Source organism: Scatophagus argus, chromosome 16 (genome assembly GCF_020382885.2).
Source record: "Scatophagus argus isolate fScaArg1 chromosome 16, fScaArg1.pri, whole genome shotgun sequence".
NCBI classification, from domain to species: Eukaryota; Metazoa; Chordata; class Actinopteri; family Scatophagidae; genus Scatophagus; species Scatophagus argus.
This window is the reverse complement of record NC_058508.1, coordinates 19,598,498-19,623,084: the sequence shown is the minus strand read 5'-3', so window position 1 is coordinate 19,623,084 and position 24,587 is coordinate 19,598,498. Positions and strand designations below refer to the sequence as shown.

Here is a 24,587-nt window from a genome sequence, read left to right as displayed (position 1 = left end):
GTGTGTGTGAAAGAGCGGGAGAGTGAGAAAGATTGACCAGAGACACGAGTCCGCACTGCTGCCAAGTCGCATTAATTGTATATCAGTAACTGGCTGTTACTCCTCCAATCTGCACTCTGCAGTCTCGATGCTGCTTCAAATAACACCGCAATCAAAAAGGATTTGGAGAGAGACAGTCGGACATGTTTACCAACTTTATCTTTATTTGGATGCACATCCTTGCAATTACTGTGTTGTTACTGTGCTGTGGGTACAGGTGATGCCCACCACTCATTTCCTCTTCAAGTCAGTTTCACTTGGGCTGGACAGTAAGTGTAAAATGCGTAATTTCCTACACTCTAGAGTCTTTGCCCTAACCAGACGCTGGATGATTGAAAGACTTAATGTATATTCATGAACTGGGAATAGGTTGAATCACTTTTATGTTATATCATTTCTGCTGCTGATTGATATAATCAGGCATTAAAATTATTGCTGATAATTGGGGGATGGAGAACGAAGAGAAGATGAGTGTTTATTTCTGTGACGTCGTTGCCAAGTATTCCTCTAAACAAAGCTTATTTTTTCCTCTCAGATGGGTGAGACTGAACTTCGAACTTGTTTCTGTCTGCACTTTCCCACATTGGCTTGCTCTCACTGTTAGCCGGCGACGCACTGGAACAATGAGGATCAAAGTGTGTCTGCCTGCGAAATTCTCTGCTCTCTCATTTGGGCCTCCTTCCTCTGTTGTACTTTTTGGCTCTACTGTCTCTTTTGTATATGCACACACTTACACCGACTGTATTAGCTGGCAGCATCCTGTCTGCAAGCAGGTGAAGAGCTGGGGACCTGCTCCTACTGTCCCCAGCTGTCTATATGAATTAGTAACACACAGCGCCGCTAAGGTTTGCAGATCACAGTCTCAGGCATGGGAACATCTGTGCACATCTGAGTACATCAGTGTGAGTCTGAGAGTCCTTGAACCTATCGGGAAATTTGCCCTAAGGACTCTTGCGACTGTCAAACAACCTGCAGGGGCGCTTGCCAGTTTAACCTACAGGAAGGAGCAACATGTCCTTTTGTTTACTTGCCCTGACTGCTGCCATATGCAGCGGAAAGCGGAGACAGTCGTCCAACGCTCAGGTGAAAGCGTCGAGCTTCTTGTATTGACAAAGCCCTCGTCGTCATCCATCCACCACCTCAGATCAGCCGTCACTTCACCCCGGAGCTCTGCCTCGGTTTCTGCTCACCACTTCTTAGGCGATCCCTTCATCTCAGTTTTCTATTTTAGTTTCCATCTGTTTGTTTATCTCGCTTCCCTCACAGCCCCCTTTTTTCTCCTGCCGGCAAACAGAAGCATTGCCAAGAACAGCTCTGCTGGCCTGCTTAGAATTTACATATGTAAATGAGAGCCAATGTTGCTCGTAAATCTGCAATTAAGCAAACAGCTGAAGCTTACAAACAACGTCGGTCCCCATTACTTTACCAATAATAGAGTTTCTTGTGCACTGATTTATATTGCCAACCCCATTACCTTCTTTCTCCTGCCTTTATACAATTGGTTGAAGATAATGTCTTGGACCACACTCAAGGTCTTTGATTAGTGGAGCAGCACAATGTGCTCAGGAAGAGAAGAAGCTCCATCTTCTTTCCCCAAATATGCATGGAAGCAAAGCACGAGCTTGCCTTACTTTTTATACTTTTACCGTTAGGAGAGCTCATCAGCATTTGTTCATCAAAGCACTGTAATTCCATTTACATACTGTACTCTCCAAAGAAAACAGCCGTTTTAATGAGGTGCAGAGGGCAGAAGTCATGACCAAGACTTGGAGTTTATACCATCAAACATCATATCCTGCACACCAGTCAACATTATGCACAACAGATTCAGGCCATCATGTGTGAACAGTCTTGACATACAACATCAGCATGTAAGATTCCTTTAAACCAGCGTGGAGGAAACTCTTGCTGAATGTTAGTTCTCGTTTTAGTCGGAAAACTCAGTAGAAAAATATTCAGCTTTTGTCATCTGCTGCCAGCCTGATAAAATGTTGGCACTGCGTATTTCTGCAATCAATTGACACATTAAATTTGTATGTTTCATGTGTACTATAAGAACATTTCTTTAATTTGTATAATATTCCATTCAGCTTACGTGTATATGAGCTAACTTATCAGGAGGAGAAGGGGATGGTGCTAACGTGACACCCAGAGGCAGCTGAGACTCGTGTTTGGTGACTGTCAGGACACACGGTTTGCAGAAACAAGCAACGAGCTGAAAGACCCTAAAAACTGCAGACGCATCCCGCACTGTGAGATCAACAGTAAACTAAATATTCTTTCATGTTTTTGTTAAAGCTGTATAAATGTTCTGTGATAGAGCTTTAATTTATTTTGTTGCTGAAGGAATTTTCAGGTTGATTGGTTGCAGTCACTTTGAACTTTTAATTTTGTGACTTCCAGCTTCCAGCTCACAACCAAACACAGAAAAACACTGAGAACCATTAGACCGTGTTTAATACTGCTGTCTTTGAAACAGATAATGTGATGTTGACTGGCATTTCGGTGGAAATCATGTGCTGTTTTAACAAGTGTTGAAATAAACCTCAACAAACAACTCAGCTGCTACTAAAGGATGCTGTCATTATGGGGATGTTAGAACATGTGTATATCCAAAGGTTCTCCGATTTCTTGTTTTTGACTTGATTTGGATTTCCACAAAACTTTTCCCATGTAGAAAGTTGGACTTTCTGACTTTCCTCCGGATGCAGCATTTGATATGGTGTCTTGGGCCAAGTGGAGATAAGCAGGTCGGTCTTGTTACTGCATCCTGGTAGTCCCAGAACTTTATCTGCAGAGATTTGAGGTCACTGTGACCCGCCCCATGTGTGAGGTGAGTGAAGGTTGTCCAATATCACCTCCCCTCTGGATGATTCTTCTGCAAAGGGAATCAGGGAGGGATTCAAAGTCCTTTTGCTGGTCTGGCAGTCTGAAGTAGTCAATCCAGGTCATACATTTGTGTCCCGAACTCTTTTTTTTTGTCGTTGCCTCTGAACTCACACTTCTCTGGCACAAGCACACACAAATGCCGTGCACTTTCTCCAGAAAAAGATACGCCGTACCAGCCGTACCATGTTGTAGAAATAAATAGACTTGAATGCGTAAAGTCCCCCTCCACTCAAGCTATGTTTTCCTCTTCTTCCTACAGATGGATGTCTGAGGCTGAGTGTGAAAAATCATGTGTAAGAAATAAGGTTTCTCTGATTTTATGAGACGAGGCCCACGAGCATGATTTGTGACCTCATAAACAGTTTGGATGTCTAATCCTGGTCCACTGAAGGTGTTGTGGAAACTTGGAGCCTCCAGTGCACATTGACTGAACTGAGAATGGACACCTGCAAGAGACAAAATCTGCCTGTGAATTTTTTTAGGATTTTACAGAAATTATACTTTTTTGCTATAAAAACATATCAGATGCATGTATTTGTCTTAATATGGGTCTGCAGGGGATCTTTAAAAAGCAAGCCACAAAGCTTTGAGTGGGAATGGACCTGAGTTAAACTAAGGAGATAAGATAGGCCTATACAGAGTTTGTGTCCAAGTACAAACGTTCATTCAAGTTTTTACTTTTAATTATCTCAATAACAAGTGCATCAACGTCTTCATGCATGTCTGCAAACAAAGCAATCAGACCAGACGAGGCTGGACTTCTCACTCAGGCTAAGGAAGCAAAGCACAATAGTCCAGGAAGCAGCTTAGGAAGCAGCGTTTGGTTTTGGTGTACGTCTCTGGAACAGACGTCTGAAGACGTGAGGCGTGATTTTAAATGTAGATGGGAAGAACAAGCCACAGGTGTTTGTGACAGGAGCCGCACACTGCACCTGTAAAGATGTAATCAGCGATCTGTTGCTCTCAGTGTTGCTTCGGACTCATTTAAATCTGCACGCTTTTTCCCACTGCTGTTGATTTCATTCATTTTCTTGTCTCTGCCTTTTTAAATGTTGACTTAAACTACCTGATGTTTTGGCCTTTTAGGAGCAGAAGAAACAAAACTGTGAACACAGCACTCACATACTGTCAGCCATTAAGTTGACATGACAAACTGTTGCCTGTTTAACATCAGCATGCATGTTGTGTCCCTGGTAAGTCCAATATTCACTCGAGCTCTGTTTTCAGTGTTCACCAACTCCCCAGAAATTATCTGGCTCTTTAGCATGTAAATGCCTCAATAGCTAGCTGCTAACTTTGTCTGCCAGCAGTTTCATCATGGGCAGGTTTGCAAGTTTTTGGGTTTTTTTTGCTGACCAGTTTTGCCCTCTTCAGCCAAAACCATCCAGATAAAAGTCATATGACCCATTGTTATTGTTAAAATATTGATTCTCGGCACGTTAAAGCCTTTTTATGCCTTACATGCACAGTCATTCGACTTGCTTGTGTGCTGAAATAAACTTTCTTTGCCATGTCGGTCGGACCCGAAAGAAAAAACACATAAAATCTTGCAATTGGATTATAGCACATGATGAGAAATTACAGCAGAGACTGCTGAGATGTTAAGTGTTACAGTCCCAGACCTTCTCTAATAGCGTGAAATGAGAACAGATCTGTTAAAGCCTCAAAGAACACAGAAATGGGATGGGATTGGCTTTACGCCTTCGTACATTACCTCCCTCACACTGATAGGCCCTTTACGAGACTTAATTAAAAAGTCGATGGCATCTTTAATGGCCGCGGCCACTGGTTGTTTTTCTGCGGTTTTAAAACGCTGGTTCCCTAATGAGCAGAGGCAGCCTCATTTAGGGGATAGAGGACAGAAAAATGTTTCGACCTGTGGCATGAGGTCATTATGCCCCGACTGTGTCAGGAAAAACAGATAAGCTCGTTCTGCACGACTCCAGTAGGCTTTGGCTGCTGGTCAGGGGGCAGAAAATTTGATCTAACAGGTGAAGCCCTTTACAAACACACCGCCAAGACGGAGATGAGGTGGTTAAATGAAAGGACAAATGGAGTGTCTGTTGACGGGGAGCCGCTCCGTTTGTTCTTCATGCCGTGACTTTCTGGCATTTTGTTTCATGTCCTTGTTTATCTTCTGAATTAGGAACGGAGTTACAGTGCAACATGTCTGAGACGGAGCCAAGCGTGTCAGAGCCTTGAAAGGCAGCCAGTGTCCTTCCTGTCTCAGAAACTACTTTAGCTGGAGTTAATGACTGCAGTTTGAAAGACACAGATGACAGCCTGTTTGGAGTAAATGTAGTGAAGCATATTTTACACTGAACTTAATGATTTGTCCTTGTGTTATAATTTGTAGCCCAAAATGAAGTTGGATGTGCGTCGCCATTTCAGAGATTTAGCACTTCCTGTTCTTAGGTGTTTGAACATACTTAGTTGTTATTATTATGTTAATGCAAAACACTCAATATGTTGATCCAGTATTATTTAAAGCGACAGTCTTGTATGCTGTTGTCACATTTATATATCACCTTCTTTGGCTCTGGAGCTTCCCTAAAAAGCAATCGTAATCGTCATTGCAAACTGAGGTTGTGAAGCTTGAAATGTGTGTGTGTGTGTGTGTGTGTGTGTGTGTGTGTGTTTATCAGAGCAGGGAGGGTCAGATATAAGTCTCTGTGAAGTTGCATTATGGGAAATGTAGGATGCAGAGTTTTTGGGCCATGATTCATATCAGGGTATTCACCCAAACGGGCTTGAAGCAGCAGACTCCTCCTCCTCATCCTCCTCCTCCTCCTTCTCCTCCTCCTCCTCCTCCTTCTCCTCCTCCTCCTCCTCCTTCTTCTTCTTCTCCTCCTCCTCCTCCTTCTCCTTCTCCTTCTCCTCCTCCTCCTCCTCCTCCTCCCTTTCATAAGCTCCAAACTTGTGGTGAGTTTAGTCAAGCATGTGATTTACAGACTCGCTTCTATTTATTATACAGTCCGTAACTCCCTCACATTCTTATTTTCTCCTGTTGCCACTATGCTAGTGCATAATGAAGTAGTTCATTTCCTGAGCGATGTGTTTCCATGCATCATTTTCAGTGCATTACCTTGTTAAATTTACATCATATTGACTGGGAAAGACGTTTACTGCTGTTTCCCACATTTGTCCCAATTGCTTTTACATAGCTGAGTTGGGGCTAACAGCTCAGCCGCTAACAGCTGGGAATAAAAACAAACACGATTGTTGGTCCAGCTTGTTGCTCGTGCATGTCAGGGAGGGTCTGCATAAAGTCCCTCCTGCAGTGCTGCAGCAAAACCTTGGCAGCCTGTTGCACCTCCAATGTATGTGTGAATATCCCAGTAAAACCCAGGATGTCTCCGCCAAGGAGGCTTCAGTGTTGTGCATTCTACCCTGCCAAATTTCTGGAGTAGCCTTTTTAACTGTTTTTAGATAGTTTAATGCGGCGTGTCTTTTCAGCTTCTCCAACTCACCTCCGCTGCCTTGAAGGTAGACCTTCTAATGAGGCAATAATATATGTTGGCAATAATATTCATATATATATATATATATATGTGTGTGTGTATCACTATGTTTACAGGATATTGACTTCATGGCTATGGCTTTGCTTTCTGTTGTTGTTGTGAGCAGCTACGGCTTTGTTAAACTTAGTTTATTCTTTGAAGCCAATAATCACAGCTGAGTCCACAGACGCACTCATAGCATAACGAAGAATGACATTTACAGGATTAAAGTGATATCTGTGTTATAGCATGATTTATGGACGGGTTTGAATAAAATTAGCTAACAGTAACACGGATCTGTTTCCTCTTTGGTTTTTCCGGTTTCAGTTTCTCTGGTAATTCTCACAATATTCCGCCTCTCATTGGGCACATTAGCGGGGATATGAAACCTGCTGCTATCTCTCACCTCGGCTATGCACCGTTTTTCTGTGGACCCACAACCTTTAAACTTGAAACTGCACTTCTGACTAAAATGTCTCCAAGACCTTCTCCCTTAATGCGCGGTTGTGTCTTCACATGTCATGTCTCACGCATTTCACCCTGAGAAACTTTCAGCGCCTGTACAACCCTTTACTATGCAAATGTTCCTGTTTCAGTGCTGGAGGGGAATTAGCTTTTTGAGTCAGTCAAATTGAGTTGCACAGCTCAGCTTCTGATGGCCTGGAAAAAAAAGAAGAAAACACAAGCATCTTTCATTTCAGTTATGTGCCTCACACTTTTCATATTGTAGCTGTTAATTAAGATATTAATAATTTGGTTCACTGAGGCAAACTACACTCCCGGCAAGGATGTGCTTCTTTCAACATAACAATTTGCCCAATTCAGAGCAACACGTCTGCAAGTATGCAACTTTTCAGTGCAGCATTTATGCTGACATAAAGGCATCTTTAACCCTTCCTGTAACCAGAGTTGGTCCTCACTAAACGCGTAAATAAACTAAAACCAAACTGACTAAACAAAAAAGTTGAGGGGGATAAAGCGTTGGAAATATATTCAAAGGAGAAGTGAATGTACTCCATCCGTAAAACACAATCCAGCAGAGGCAGTTAACTCTCATTCTCATAAGCTGTCAACTCCCGTGAGGCTTCAGTCACTGCCTGCCATTGTTAAAAATATTTTCCCACCTTGATAGTTTAATGTATTTCCAGCCTGTTCAAGCCTGATATCAGCAAGGGACCAGACGTCAACATCTTTTCTTTCTCTATCTTTGAAAAAAAAAAATAAAATAAAAAAGCTTCTCATTTAGAGCAGCGAGTCTGTCTTCCAAAGGATGCCTCTAATTGGAGGAGAAAATGCTTCTTTCTGACAGAGGAGGTTTCAAATAAAGCCCATTTGCCAACGTAAGGAGTCATTAAACATGTCATTAAATCCGGCGTCTTTGATATAAGTAGATGAAGCGCTGGATCCCATTCGGTCTTCGAAAAGGATGAAGGAATTTAAACTGGTCTGATAGCAGTGAGAGACTCAAGCTTGACCTGCCACACACACACACACACACACACACATAACTCGGCACACTCTACTCATACACATTATGTGGGTGTATATTGTGTGCTAAAACGAGGCCTCTTAAAGTCTATCATTTTCATACAGGAGGGCACCAAATCATCCCATTACTCAAGCAGGTGAATCTGACATTCAGCCGCCAAAAGACGAGTCCTTGATGTTCTCAGATTGGTCATGCTCCTCCGTGTGACTTGCTCTTCTTTGTTTCACTGTTGCAGTTGATTTTTTTTTTTTTTTTTTTTAATTTTCTTTACTCAGCGGTCTGATTTGGCCTGCAGCGAGCGGCTGCTAAGTCCCAGCGGAGATGTCGGCCTAAACAGCCGGGTCTGAAGTGATTATGTGAGTGCAGTGTGAGAGATTCCTTTAGGGCCTGTGGGAAGCTTGCACATTCTTTGTTGACAGTAGCAATGAGAGAGAGAGAGAGTGAGAGTGAGGGAGAGAAAGGTAGAAGGGAGGGAGATGATCTAAACAGACAGAAAATTGCTGGAGTCTGGGAGATTAAAGGTACGTGCTGATATAAAATCCCTTTCTGCAGCACGCTATCAGGTTGTCCTTTATTCGTTCATCCATATATCCAATTAGCACAAGCTTCACATTCACGCAACTGCCAGGTCCGTCTTATAACGCTGTCAAATTGAACCCAGGTAACCTCCCCATATTGTATCTTATTGCACTGTCATTCTGTGTTTGTGCAGCCTCCTTATGTAACGTACTGTAGACTGAAAGTGATTTCAGAGTCAGAAGATAACAAAACCTTTCTTTTCTTCTGCCATTCCTCTCTGCACATCTTCACTTTTTTAATCTTCAAAATCTCACTGGGCCTCATGCAAACATCACAACCAGCAATTAACCACCAAGAGTCCTTCATCTCTCTGACAATTAATTATTCACATTCATATCATCTCACATTGTCTTTATACGGACAGCCAAGCAATCAAACTGAAATTTTCCTTTCTTTTCTCCTCTGCCATTGGCCTGTTTACTCTAAAAGCATGTCCTTCAAGCATCTCCTTTTCAGATTCTAGGAGCTAAGCTGCGGAAAAGCGAACTGTCGTTTATCGCTGCCTTGCAGACAAATCCACTCTAAATGGCCGGTGATTTTCACTCATTGCCTCAATAATCCATTTGAGAATTAACTCGGTGGCTCAGACACATTGTTGAGGTTGTTTTTTTTGTGCTTTTGAACAGATTCTTCTGTGTACCCCCTTCAACTTGAAGGAGACTTGTTTAAACTACACTGAAAATGGAAATGAACGAACTTTCACAGGCATGCTTCTCTGTCCAGCACTGAGAAGTTTAATAAACTCAGATGGCTGCACGATTTCAGATGTCCTCATTGAATCCAAAACTCACATGTGATTCACACATGTTTGGATTTCCCTCCAAGACTCGAGCACCGAGCACTCGACATCCACGTTCATCCACCACCTTCCTCCTTTACCCCGATGCCTTCACTGTCCACCCGTCCTCCCTGCTGTCCCCTCCTACCGTAGTGCACTGTGGTAATTGAGTGGGAGCTGTGGCCCTGGAGTCCTTGTGTAATCCACACTTTATAAGCACTCTAATTGAAGTGCAAATTCAATACTCCCTCATCAGCCTTTTACTAGCTGTGCCTTTGCCTGCACCCCTTAGGTAATTACAAGGAGGCTGGCGGTTCAATCATTTTGCAGAAAATAATGTAACAAAAAACATGGCTGCACACGCCAAATCATTTTTTACTGTGGCTGTGTAGAGAGGGTGATAGTCACAGAACTGGAGGAGACAAAACACCTTCCCCTCTGTCGCCAGGAAGGAGGAGAAGAAGAAGAAGAAGAAAAAGAAATCATGTGGGGTTGGGAGGGTTACTTTCTTTGTGATGCAAGTTACATGTTAAACATGTAGTCAGTGACCTAATCCAAGTATCACAGTGTTAAAGTAACTTGATTACTTTCCATTACTTTTGGATCACTTCAAGACCAAACATGAAAATAAAGACAAAAAAAAAATAAAAATAAAAATAACTAAAATGTGATGTTTTTATGTTTTTTGCTTTAAAGACCAAATAATGGCGGGATTCACAAGAGGCCATGAAAGCGCCCACCTGAGACCAGAGTGTTGTGAGACAACTGAACTGCTGCGATGTGTTTGCATGTGCATGGCAGTGGCACTTTACCCTTCTTCATTCTAAGATGTGTTTTTGTAATCCTAATAGCATGAGCTGAAACACAGGCTGGAATCCAGGAGGCCCTATCTGAGTACAACATGGGATTTCTCTGCCACACATTTCCCTGCTCATGTAACAGTTTGCCTGTCGACACGTGAACGCATGGAGGCAGGCACAATAGTGAGCATGTGCCACACTGTTTCATCTTTTGTATAGCCGTAGCTATAGGGACACTTGCAGACAAACATAAAGGCGAGTGAAGTGCACACAGACTGACATGTATAACTGGCATGTATTTGTTTGCCTGTGTTACTGCGTGCGTGTCTGAGTGACTGTGTGTGGGAGTGCAGTTTGCAGCTTTAATTAAACTTCCCTATTTTCTCTCAACTTGTCCCCATAGGGCCCAGTCTTCTTCACGACCAAGTGCTTATTTATTTATAATTGCATTAAACTCCAGAGCTGAGCCACCGCCGAACGCGGTGCCAGACCTGTGGAGTAAGCTGGGATTGCCACGCGGTAATACAATTTCATGTGCTGAAACATCCCACCAGCTGGGAAAATTCCACATTATGAATCATGTAGGGATGCACTGTTCATTAAACAACAACCTAAACAACCAAAAAAAGAAAAAAAAGAAGAAAAAAAGAAAAGTTTGCATTATTATTCCCAATATGAGAGCAGCAATACAGAATGTCAACACAGATATATATATAATTCAGAATAGTGGGGACATGGACTGTTTCACACAACAAAGGAGCAAATTCCACCTTTGAAAAGATCTTATGAATATCATCCCTGCTGCATTGTGCACCTCGAGAGATCAAACAATCCTGAGAAGAAAACAATCCAGGTGTCTTAACAACCTTTCTCTTCTTCCCTTTATTCATTTGCCAGGTTCCTCTTCTTCTTTTTGTTTATCTTTCCAATTTGCTTTGCCTTAAAGAAATTTTCCCACAAGACAACCTTCTGGATGAGCATCACAGCAAATTCGTGGTAGATCTCAGGAGCTTTTGTTGAAGTTGGATGAATGTGATTTAAATCTTCAAAAGAGAAAATTATATTAAGATATCCTTATAAACGAAATTGCCATGAAGCCCTACATGGGCAGCTGCCCACATGTGGTGACTTAATATCGAGGCTGCACACCATTCTTTTCATAGCTGATTCAAACGCCAGCATTAAGATCATAATCATATTAGAGCACGCCTTTTCATGTCATAAAGCTGTAAATCTTAACAAAAACATTGCACTGCACAACATCTTGCCTTATTCCATGTACATTTTTAATTGCTTGTTGCATTATCCTCTGTATCCTCACGTTTTGCTTACATATATCCTAATGTGATGACCCACTTTTCTGAGGGCAGTAAATCACAACAACGATAACAAAACACATATGGCAGGAAAAGATCAGATATTTATGCTTATATTGATTTTTTTGGTGTGAAGAACACATCAAATCTGTCTGTGATGATGGTTACAGACTCGCTCTCCACCTCCCAACACCTGTACTTTTAATGTTATTCATTTGCCAAAAAAGAGACAAAATACCCAACTAACAAAGCTAAATGAAAGCTAAACTTCCTTATGAAAGGTAACCTCCAAAAGCTGCGATAATAAAATGCATAATTTATAAATAATGATAGTAATACAACATAAATTAAAATAAAAAAATGCTAAATAATGAGTACTTCTGCTTGATAATTTTGCATCACGCAAATGTACCTTTCAGTTTACTTAGGGAAACGATCTGAATACTTTGAATCCACACCTGTTCCCCGGGATGTTTCTTGTTATGCTAAAATTTCCCTCCGGGGGATCAATTAAGTTTTATCTGAAATCTCAATCTATTTTACAAGGATTAATGCTGAACTCAGATCAGCTAATCACAGTGTGGGCACCACTGACACTGAGCGCTGAATGACAGTTAATTTAAAAGACTGAGCACCCAGCGCCCAAAACCAAAACAATCCCAGCATGGCCAGCCGCTTATTGGGCGTCTGTATACGTCACAGTGTAACCCGGAAGTGCAGTGACAGCTCCTCTTAAAAATCCTTCATCACTTTCGTGGAACAGCGAAACAAAGGTGAGTTTTCAAGCCGTATATTTGGCTCTTCCGGCATTTGTCGCTTGTACCTTGTGCTGTTCCTTCAGTATAACGTACGCTTGGGCTTGTCTTAACGCTGGAAGCACTTTTACAGGGCTTAAATATCAGTCGCTAGCTGGCTAATGTTAGCAGTTCACTAACGATTTGTTATTTTTCATGCTGAGCCGGTCCGGCTGACTTTTGGGCCGCTTTCTTTATTTTTTCTTATTTTCTGTGTCATAGCGAGGTCTGTTGGCTGAATGTATTTGTCACAGCAAAAACTGTTTGAGAGGGAATTTCAGCGGGGACGTGCAAAATAATGAGCCCCGTAGAAGAAGGCGTTGTACGCTGTGTCCTCCGGCTCAGCCCGAGTATCCTGCCAAATAGTGAGCACGGTTTCTTCCCTTTTCTCTGTTGCATCTCCAGGCGCAATGCAGCTGCAGGTTACAACCCGCGACTGTAGAAAGAAACGTTAAAAAAGTGAAGGCCGTAGAGAAAACGAGAACATTGTTGTTTCATCTGGATTAAATTGACCCGCAGTTTGTGCATTTAAAACGAAATTTAATCAGTTTGAATGTGCTCCAACATGTAAAACACATATTTACTACTAAGTCTATAAAGGAGAGTAAAACACCACTTTATACAGAATAAATATAAACAAGAAATTAGCGGTGCAGCAGTCCTACTTTTTCTCCCACAGATACAGATAGTACTGATCCATTAACAGCACTCTCTTTTAAAATAAATTTAAAACCTACCTGTTCAATGTGATTGTTTCTTATTTTATGTAAGCTAATGCCAGGGATTGTTGTGATAATAAAAACCTAGTTGTCCTCAATTAAAACAGCTGATCAATTTAGAAAACAAATGAGTCCACAAATATTAACTTGCTTACTTTTTACTCACTTACTTAAGTGAGAAAATTTGTGAAAATATTTGAAATTTTGTCGAACTGCAGCTCCATCGACTCCATCCGCAAAATCAAATCCTCCCTCCTCAGGCTTCTGTGCTGTTTTCAGGATTGGAGTTCATCTTACTGTTTTGTGTCGCCTACGTCACAACTGCCTACAGCAAAACAAAATTATCTCAAATCCACTCAGAGCGTTCAGTGACCAAAACATAAAGTTCTATAGATAGTAATGTTAAGAATCAGCACAGAAAAGTACGGCAGGCCTTAATCACATTTAGACCTGCCATGGAGGTAACAATCACAGATGTAACTGATAATATTGACAAGCAGTAAATTTTGCTTTACTACTTACTGTCTCACTGTTCAAGGCTCGCAGTTGGACTCAGAGCTTTTGTCAAAGCCCAAAAGGACATGTAGTAGTTTTGTTTATTACATTCTTCGACACACAGTCACAAAAAATTGAGGTATACGTGGATGTCTGATGATACAAATACAAACAAGCAAGCCAGAGCGTTTTTTGTTTTTTTTTGGGTGCAGCCAAACCTTTCCTGTGTAGTCAAAATGTCTGCTGTGAAAAAGACCCATACGGAAAAATATAAAACAGGTTGAGCTGTAGTCCAGTGTTTTTATGTATGCAAGAAAATGTTTTTTCAAAAGGCCATCTCAAAGCCATAAAAAACTAATTTAGCCACAGCATGTCAACCGTTGCATTTTAATAATTGTCACTCGAATTTATTATTCCATTTAGTTTTACTCTGAGGCGTATTTGGTCTATAAAGAACAAATGACTTGATTTTAATATACTTCAAATGAGTTGTTTTTTTTTTTTTAGTAGACAACAAAAACACATTTTTGTTCTGAAGGCAACATTGTGTTCCCCTTATGAAAATATCCAGTGGACATCTGGTGCTTGAGCGTCGGTGGCAAAACTGCATTGCGCTCACAAGCTCTGATTGGTTGAATTAATTACTACAAAATTCTGTTTTGTGGAAGGGGAAAATCTATTTGGGTGAACCACCCAGATAAATTCTGTGTAAAAGGAACAGAGATATGCGTACTGTTAACAAGATCAGCTTGGAGGGGACAGGCCAGATGCTCAGTTTTATATTGCTGAGCTGTACGCATCAAAAACAGTTATTAGACAGGTGGCCTTTCCTTAGACTTCCACCTGGCAGCTGGCAGATACACATTTTTCTTTTGTTTATAGTACTGTGTGTGTGAGTGTGTGTGTATGTGTGTGTCTGTGTGGAGTGGAATGAGACCACTTGTCTTGATTTAGAAGTGCTTTTCTCGCCTGGCTGCTGGTATTCTTCTTAAACACTAGTCAAATTTAAACTCTCACACTGATGTGTGTCGAGCTCTCCCTCTAGTCGACTGTGTCCGTTCAGCTCGCTGCTGTATATTAAACTATTCAGCCACTCTGTCAGATGTTCTTTACACACAAGGGCTCAGCTACCCAGAACTGCCCCCCTCCCCTTCATACACTACAAGATGCAGCTATTTGGTTTATTTACGGGAGGTGCTTCTGTAACTGCTGGGAATAGGCCAAGAGCCAATCGAAACACACGGTGGAGACCGAGCTAATAGAATCTGACAGGAATGGAGTCATAGAGGCCGCTCAGGCATCGTAAAGCTGTCGCCGTTTAAGCCCCTAAATTTGTCGCTATTACCTTCTTGCTTCTCCTTTTATGTGGCCAAAGAGTTGTGAAGAAAACTGCGGCCAGGCTCCCGGGACGGTGCAGGTGTTGTTATTCATCTTGACGAGTTTCAGCATCATCAAATAACGTACGGGCATGCTGGTGTGTACATATTTCCACACATGCTTGTGTATTTTCATCAAGTAACGCAAAGTGCATTGACGGTGAATTGGAGGAAAGAATGTCAGGATCGATAACAGACTGCCCACTGGCATCAAGTTAACAGTGTGGTAACAAAAAAAATCTGCAGTGCACCACTTCTCAGTCTGACTGTACCATGTGCATCATTTGTTTGCTCTCCGTGTGCTTTTTGGAGAATTCCTTAGCTGTTGGCACTGCTGGGGACTATATCGAGATGCATGAGTCCTTTCTAGGTTGTCACAGTGCAAAGTGCTCGTAGTGCACATAGTGCATTAAATGCCAGTTAGTGAGAAGAAGGTCATTGGAAATCAATCGCTTGTCAGAAGTCCATTGTAGAATCTCTAAATAAAAGGAATTTGACTGAGTGTTTCCCCACTAATGAGCTTGATTAAGAGAGTATATGTAAATTCCCCCAGAATTCAGGCTTGTCTCTCTGGCCAGGCTGTCTCCTGAGCTCTGGCGATGGATCAGTTCCAAAAAGTGTTGGCTGATGGCATCGCAGCCTGCAGCTTTGGTGTCTCTGTTTCTGGCTTTGTGAGAGTCTTTTACGAACACAAAACAAACCTGAAGGGGAAAAAAGGCAACAAAAAAACAAAAAACAAAACAAAACAAAAAAAAAACCAGTGGATTTGGGATTTTTGTTTAAAGCTGATTTCCACTTTAGGGGTCAAATCTTGAATTAGTGTATATCATATTTGAACTACTCTCTCAACTGACACCACACTGTTTGCTTAATGCTTATTTAATTGGCTTGAAAAAAATAGCAGTTAAGCTGTTGCTGACATAAACTGTGACAGTGTGTGATGTAAAATTTCAGTTTTAAGTGCAGCTAATTTGAGCTGAATGCGTTCTGAGTGCAGAAAATATGGAGAAAAGTGATCTGCAAAACGTTGACTTTCCATCCTCTAATGCTACATGCAAAAATCTGTCTGTGTGCGAGCCTACTAAGACATAATTGATATAGGCAGAGGCCTGCTCAAAAATGTCTCTGATTGGGTCTGTTATGGATGCAGTGTGAGGAGATGCTCATTTCTCACATTGCTGATCGCTTGTGAGGGAAGGCAACAAGTATTGAATTAGTTTGCATGAGAGGAGGGAAATTGAAATATGGATTGGGGTCGCAAATGCCTGCCAGTGCTATTGGCTGTTTCGGATATGGAGGATGAAATGTATTTTCTGTGTGTATGTGTGTGTCAGTGTGTGACTGATGCAGACAGTGCTGGCATTGAATGGTTTTCCACCTTTCCTATTTTCCAATAACAACTTGGGAGCGGGACTGACACAGATGAAGTGAATGTTTTAAGAGGGAAAGTAATCTTAAAGACAAGCCAAGCCATTCCTCACTCTAATGCGCAGCCTCATCTTCTGCTTCTCCTACATCACTGCTTCTGTCATGGAGCCAGACACGAGTCAGCTCTCTCACCATCTGCCATTTAGATGTATTTAAATCATGCATGCATACTGAGTTTGGACCTGCGATTTGAACTGGTCAGGTCCCCGCTCTCTGCCAGGCGGCTCAGCGCAACCCGTGACCCAGGGAAACCATCTGAATATGAATTAATGACAACAGAGTTGGTTAAAAGTGTCGGTGCCCAAAAGTCAGGTCCAGTTTGCTGATATTATCTGGCATTTAAGTTAGAAAAACAGTGACCCATCCTAATGGTCTGATTGCCAGTTCCAGCTCTGCCATGGCTGAGATGTTGTCTGATTTGGCATTTGAAAAAGATATCATGTTTTTGTAGAATGCTGAAAGCAGTGGGAGTAGTGCATCATACCCTAAAGAGGACAGGCCCATTTCGATGACATCAATAACAATAACCGCATAACAAATAACCTCACATCTCTATAGTCATTTTAATTTCAGTACTTATATTTTGTTTACAATATGCCAAATTTGAAGCCAGTCTGTTTTATGTTTGTTTGACATGAAACATTTCTTTCAATTTTTGTTCTATTTTTGCAGATGTTGATGTTGAGTTAGCATTGCACCGTTCGGTTATGGTAATGATAATAACAGAGCTGAAGTAATTAGTCAGAGTAAGAAGAAAAAAAGTGAAGGCAATTTAGATAATTGTTTAATAGCTTCTATTCCTTTTTCAAAATTCAGAATATTGCTCAGGTGTCAGTATTTGGTGTTTATAGTTTGATAAATTAAACATGAAAATACATTTTGAATATGTTGCATTGCGTTCTTAGGAATTGTCAGGGGGATTTTTCTTTTTTTTTCTGATGTATTTTTTTGAGCGAATTAATTGAGTAATCTGCAGATTCACACACACACACACACACACACACACACACACACACACAGTGAGTAGAGAAGTAAGTAGCTGCACTTTTCACTTGGAGCACACAGAAAGCTCTTTTTCACATTTGAATATTTCACAGATATTTGAAGAACATTTCTGTAGTCCTCACGATTCATGTTACCAACAGATCAAACCTCTCTTGTAAGAGACCTTGACCCCAACCAATTAAAACAAAGCTTGTTGCTTTAAGCCACTTGCGAGGGATTTGAATAGTCTAAAATGATCAAGTTCACAGGTAAGGACCACTTCACCTTCCCCACACCCAACTGAAAACAGTCCTGTTTGCTGTTAACAGAGAGTGGGAAAGGAGTTGTGAGTTGATGCTAAGGGACTGGAAAAGAAAGAGGAGTAAGAATCGTGCCTGTGAAATCGATAGTTCATACCGCTCTGAAATTGAAGGGTGTTTTTGTGTGTGTGTGTGTCAGAAACCGTGTGTGGAAGGTGGAATATGAAATAGCTTTGGTGGAGGCCCCTGCAGCAGTATTGATTTCCAGAGACGTGGTCCAGTTATGGTACAGCGGGTCCTGCCTGTGCCCTTTAAAGGACCAGAGTCACTCTGGCGGGGCAGAAGTTTGGGCACTGCCTGACTTTGCATCGCTGCTTTCACCCTGAGTGGTCGACTGTTTCTGCCGCCAGAGTCAGTCCGCAATTTCTACACTTTCCAGAGTCTCTCTGAGGACGCAGCTGCAGGATGGGAGATTTCCCCTGTTGGCAGTTCCTGTTAAGAGATTCACTGGCACTACAACATAAAGAGAAAATAATCCTCGCTCTATGTGCGGTACTGTCTGTCCGCATGTGTGTCTGTCAGCAAGTGGCTCAGAGAAAAGAGTCTGTCTGAGTGTGGACTGACAGAATCAGAGTCTGTGTATACTAGACAGCCTGGCTTTGTGCATCTGTATGAACAAGGACGAGGTTGCATGACCGTCTGCGGTTTGCATTGAGGTGTATTCACACATACCCCCTACAGTTTGGCAGTTGTTGTGAACAGCGAGACTTTAGCAGCAAAATTGCAGCTGTTTTAAAGCTTTTATTGCCGGAGGATTTGCAGGGTAAAATGGTCTGTAATTCCCATCCTGTACTCCCGCTGTGCTGTCCCTGCTGCTGACGCTGCTTTCATATTGCCCTAGTCTGGCTTCATACAAGCGACAGGAGGGTATCAGCTCCCGCAACAATATAGGACACACCACCCCATGCAGACCCTTGAGATTAAAGAAAAAGTTTGCTGGCAGTGAAAAGAAGGCTTTGCCTCTTATTTGGTCTTTCTAACCCCTTTGCTTCCTCTGCAGTCACCATGTGTCCCATCTCTCCTTCCCCTCATCTCGTTCTCTCTCCAAGTAACGGGAGTCTCATGCAATATGCTGTGTTTCCCCACTTGAGTGTTAATGAGGCGGATGAATATTCATGAAGAGGAGGCTGACATCGCTGTGTGGCGATTGTGCAGAGCATGTTTGTGTGCACAGTCACAGTGGTGGCCACATTTCTGAGGGATCTGTTGTGCCGTGGGTAGACATCAGGGGACTCCTCTGCTAATGATGCAAATCTGCATCTCTGAGTTTTGTTTTGGTTGGTGATTGTGGATGACCCCTTCCCAAGGCCTTTCCTCTCTCTCCCTGGTGGCTGCTGGCAGAGCATAAGTTTAGCCTCCAGCTGCTGGTGGAGGACAGCCGGGGAGTGCGAGGCTGGGAAGAGGAGCCATCTCTCAGTTCGTTGTATACACTCCTCCTCCTCCTCCTCCTCCTCCTCCTCCTCCGTGTCCCTGTGCTTCTGGCTTGTGACAAACAAATGCCATGGGCTGCCTCTCTGGGGTTCTTCTCCTTCCTTTTGTTATATCTCTCCCCATTTTTTGGTACCTCTATTCATCTTTTCATTTTCTGTGTTTCCTGCATTTTCTTTCTTAGAACATATTGTGCTATGATGTCTACAGCCGCCAGCTCTACGTTTTGAAGGACATATGAGAAAGCATGTGGCCTATTTTAGCAGCAAAAGGCTGCGTGATGCGTTCTCGTCATGTCTCATGCGTTGCCATTTCTTCCTGTGCTCTCCACCCCACCCGCAGCACTTTTTTCATTGTCAGCTTTGTTGTGCTCTTCAGATTCCCTTCCAACAGTCCCTAAAGTAATCTCTCACGTTCTTTCTCCTCTCTTTCCTCTTTGCTCCGCAGCCTCTGATTTGCATTTTCTCACTTACTCGTTGTACCAGCCTTCCTCTACTCCCCCTACTGTCTTCAGCCTGCGGCTTTTGCTGCTCCCCTTTCCCCCCTCTTATCCTCCCTCTTTCCTCCCTTGCTCCTCTGTAAGATATCCGACCCCTGCAGTCTACCTCTGAAGGAGCTCCTATGGTTTTGTTAAACATCTGTAAAGTCTTTGATCTCCCACCAGCCACACGAGGTGATGTGCATTTATGTCTGGTGCACTGGGTGGAAGTGTGTGTTTGCCTCTCTGTTTCATGCTGTTTGTACTAAGCAACCTTTAATTTTGGAAAGGTGAGTCTATTGGTGCTGTCCTGGAGGGCAGATAATCCGAGTGGCTTCTTTTATGTCTCCTGTTTGGTGACATAATAGAGGCCTTCCTACTCTTTGGCGCTCTTGGCCTCCCGGTGTTCATGAAACCGGTCACACTGCCACTTAATATTGTCAGTTCCAGTCTAGCAGGCTTCCGTGCTGGTTCTCATGAACACACACATCCCTCTTGCAGTTAGGCAAAGGGTGGAAGCTGCCCGATCTATCAGCGCTCTGACTGTAAGGCTACAGGGAGCCCTCTGTCTTCATCAGTTCACTCAGCAGATAGGCACAGCCCGGTCACCGTTACTAGACTTACCTCATGTGTCTCCATTACACGTTAATAACAAAGCTGTGAGGTTGACTAGAGTTGGTGCTCCATGTCAGGCCATGTTAAGAAACAGGAGTCTGCTCACATGTGAAGCAGGTTAAAAATATTTATTACCCCCTCAGGTTTATTCAGGTATGCCTCAAAGTGTTTCCCACAGGTTGACAGATTATCAGAGCTGTGGTTTTATTAGCTAATGAGAATAACATTGTGTAACTGCATTTAAGCAGACTGTTAATGCCTTTTAAGTGAGAAAACAATATAGAGCTAATCACAGAATAACTTGTAAACATCTCATCTGCATTTATTTTAGTTTGCTGCATTCTCTTTAACTGCTACTTTTATGTTAGTCCAGGTTACACATGGAAATAGGTCAATGCTTTCATTCTGTTTACATATATGTACTGTATATGTACTGTATGTGTACTGTATATGCAGTATAAGGAAAATAAGTAAAACCAAAGACACCACAAACTCTTTTCTGTTATTTGTTTAATCTGTTGATGATTATCTAATTGACCACAAAAGTTGTGAAAAATGCTCACTTTAATTTCCTGAAGCCTGAGGTGATGTTTTGAAATGTCTTGTTTTGTCTTACCTACACTCCCTACAATGCAAAGATATTCAGTCATCAGGAATTCATTTTCTGTTATTGTTTCAGCTGTATTTCAGTGTTCAACAGCATCGAGTCTTTGTGTCAGCATCTCAGAGTCCGGTATCAGTTGTAAATGAAATTTCAATAAAATCACATGCAGATGAAATCAGCTCTGCGTGTATTTATTACGGTCACCAGACTGGACAAGGTTATCGCCTGCGTTAATCTCAGCCTGTGATGCTCTTTGAACCTTGGGTGCTACTCATTGATGCACTCGACTGTTTCTGTCCTATCATGTGATGTCTCAGGGCCGTCCTGCAAAAGTGAAGGATGCTTGTCTTCTTTCCATCCTCCTCCTCCTCCTCCTCCGTATCTCCACTCTCCTTGGCCTGTGTGGCCCCTATTTTCCCTTGTCCTGTTGCTGATCAAAGCTCTTTTGAGGGCGCTGAGTGAGTCGGGCCTGATACTGATTTGATGATATGTGTCTTCAGAATCTTCGCCTCTTGTGTGATTAGATGGTGTGTGACAGGCGGCGTCAGCCCCATCAGCTCACATTAAGCCTCTGCGCTGCGCTACCATCACCGCTGCCGTTTTTATCCTTTAATGTTACACCTTCCTCACCAGCCGAATCAATTATCAGTTATTATGTTACTGTCAAAGCCGTTAGAGGCGGGCAGAGCCCCACTGCTGCCTCCTCCTCCCCCTCCTCCCCCTGCTCCTCTTCGTAGTTGTGTGGCCCAACAGGAGCCACAGTACGCTGATTCCCAGTCAGTGCACTGCTGCTGCAGAGGGACAGCTTTACAGACAGCTCTAAGTTTAACCTTCCCCCTCACAGTGCTGTGACAACACAAGGAGAGTTTATTATGCCTGACAAAACTCCCTCATGTAAGTCCTCCTCAGTGAGAAAACTGCATAGCGATTAGCCCAATCATGTTCAATTGTAGATGTAGCTGTCAGAGCTGGCTCGGTGGTCCTGTTATGTCCTTGGATTGAACATGGTTTTACGTGGCTTCAGAAGACCATGTTGTATAAGTAATAAGAGATCACAGAGCTTGTGCTGCATCACACTGGTTTTAGCTGCTAAAAGGATCATTTTCCGCATATTTTTCTGTGCATTTCTCTCCTCCACACTTTCCCATGTATCCCAATTCTATCCTCAGACTTGGCATTGGATTTGCTGGTGTTGCACTGTGTGTGTGTGTGTGTGGATTATTGCTATTGCACACAGGGCAGTGAGGCGGCTCGTTAAAAACCCCTTTTGGCTGCAAGGTCACGGCTCTGGCGTTTCCACCTTTGTGAGTGTCAATGCTCTGTCACACACACGTTTACACATTTTCACTGAATATCACGAAGCTGCAAAATTAGGTTATAGCACTTTCTATGAGACACACATTCACATGTGCACCAACAGAGTGTTTACTTGGGTGGTTTTTCCCTTTACATGAGAAAACATCAACTGCTTCTTCACATATCCAACCAAAGATAAACCCCACTCTTTAACATCGGTCTATGACTGCGAGTGGACTGAGCGTTTCATAGATCAACTTGACGGACAAAGCGGTGACTGTTCATCTTGTTGAACTATCAAAATGTTTAGTCCTGAATCAGTCGCAGCATTTGGTGGAAGAAGAATGTGAAAACGAAGGTGTGCAAAGAAACTGTGTCTGTGATTTCAGTTCATCAGACGCTTTCCGTCAACAGATTACAAGTTGTGAACATTAATTACAACTTATAGCTTTTAGGTTACGACTAAAAATAGTGTTTCTGCCTTCTCAGCTGAGATTTAATAAATTCTGTACAACCTCAAGTAGTTACCAATTTGTTATCTGTCAGATCAAGAAAATCAATAAATTAAATAATCATGTGATTACTTGACAATAAAAAAAAATAAAAAAATCACAATCACCAGTGAATTCCAGTCCTCCACCAAAGCCAGCAGCTTACAGGGGATGAAAGCTGCAGTGTAGCTCATGTGTTTCCCTCAGTGGAACTCTGTGGAAATAAATCAAGGGTCAGGTTTGGAGTTGCCAGTTAGGATTAGAGTTTTTAAATTCAGCTGTTGTGCTTCTTTGCTTGACAAGCCTCCACCGTTGACTTGGGGGGCGGGGGGGGGGAGTCTGAGGCGTTCAAGATCTAATGTGTCCGCCTGATATCTAAGACTGTTTCTTTGACTCACTCTCGACCCTGCCTGCCTCCCCTCCTGCACATCCTCTCCTCCTACATGTTATCCAGTCTTGAGTGGGGGTAAGGAGAGATAGTAATCTGCTGTAGCCCTGGCAGTCTCTCGCACTCTGGTCTCATTGAAGAAGATTGATGGCCCTCTTTTTGCAATGGCTGTTGTTTTGGATGGAGAGGGAGAGAGAGATGGAGGCAGGGATTAAGAATGAGAAACTGAGCGAGGGAGGTGCAGGGATGGCGGGTGGTAGCGGGGTGAGAAAGAGAAATGGAGGTAGGGTGAATGATAGTTGTAAAGAGCTGTAGGAATGGAAGAGGAAATGTCACTGTGGAGGGACTGGAGAGCTCATTAAATTTAGTTTGTATGTTATTGAGTAAGAGTGTGCATCCACCTGTGATTGCTTTCAGATTCACACATCGTCCATTTTCCGATGCCGGTGGAATTGGCTGCACTTAGTTTGCATGTCAGAAGGATTATATTTAAATGTCAGCTTTTCTCTCAGAATGCAAAGGAGGCAGGAACAGAGGAAATCTCATGTTTCTGTTGCATTAGAATGGAGTAGCCTTTAAGGTACCTGATATTCACTATTAGTAGTCGGTGCTGCATTGCTGGCGGGAATTAGCAGCCCTTCAACCCTCTTCATGATGGGTTTATTACTCAGTGTGTGGGCGCCACAGGGTTGATTGGCTGTGATGGCAGTTGTGCTCTTAATTGTGTCAGTTGTTCTTCCTTTGTGGCTCGTTTGAATGTAGTGAAGCGCTTGATGGAGCCCCCCTTGTGTTTTGTTCCTTTATACATGTTGGTCTTTGCAGGTTTTAGAAGCGGTGAGATGGAGAAGAATAAGCCTTTCTTCTTCCTCCTTGATTCTCCCCTCTTTTGAGAGAAGGATTGAATCTGACATTTTTTTTAAATTCTTTGGCTACCCTCATCTCTTCATGTCCCTCTCTGCCCTTAATTTGTCTTCTCCCTTTGGTGTGTCTCCTGTTTCTTGACTATTGTTTGAGCTGCTGTTCCACTCCTTCCTCTCTGTCTTTCTTGCTCTATTTCATCAGTTTGTTGTACATCCACCTATCTCTCATCCTGCCTCTCCCCTCTCTGTGTAATGTCGGCTCTTCATTTTTCTGCTTTCTATTTTCCTCTGCTCTTCTTGTATTTTTGTTTCCCACCTCCCTGTCTGGCAGCTCCATCCTCCTTTCCTTTTTCTTTCAGACAGATCGTGCTGTGTCCCGATGCTCAGACTTTCGGGGAGGGGAGGTCAACCAGTCAGGCCTTGGTGGCAAGCCTGGTTGGATTGTCCGTTGTCATCTATCCTTGTCTTAACTGACCACTTGAGACTGCCAAAGTCACAGGAGGGCAAACGACACAGGACAGAGAAGACAAAAAGGGCACAAAGGCCAGGTCCCATCCTGTTTATCCAAACTGTTGATGGGGTTGTTACAAGCTCCAGGTCATACCTCATTTCCTGTGGTCGCAACCCAGCATCACACTTCTGAACCGTGTGAATATTGGACACAGAAAGTATAGGCTACAGAAATGAAGATTTTCTAAAAGTGGAAACATGATGAAGGAAGACAGTGTTAAAGTTGAGGACATTGCTGATCGTTCTTTCATGATAACGTGATAGCAGAAGGAAGTGATAGTTCAGAATATCATTCTTTAACCCTCCAGTAGTTGATGTTTTTGGCCACTTGGGGGCAGCAGAAACCAACGGCCCAAAAAATATTTAAGTTACAGTAGTATAAAACGGAAAAGTTTGGAATCTTTGCTCCAT

The 24,587-nt window shown here is 42.7% G+C and overlaps 1 protein-coding gene across 3 annotated transcripts in view; it reads left to right on the top strand.

Moving 5' to 3' along the window:
• The first annotated feature begins 12,039 nt into the window (after positions 1–12,039).
• Positions 12,040–24,587, top strand: part of LOC124072897 (speckle type BTB/POZ protein) — a 70,139-nt gene continuing 57,591 nt past the window's right edge. For all 3 annotated transcript variants that reach the window (XM_046414666.1, XM_046414668.1, XM_046414667.1), the window contains exon 1: positions 12,040–12,163. The gene's annotated coding sequence lies outside the window, so the exon portion shown is untranslated. The remainder of the gene's footprint in view (positions 12,164–24,587) is intronic.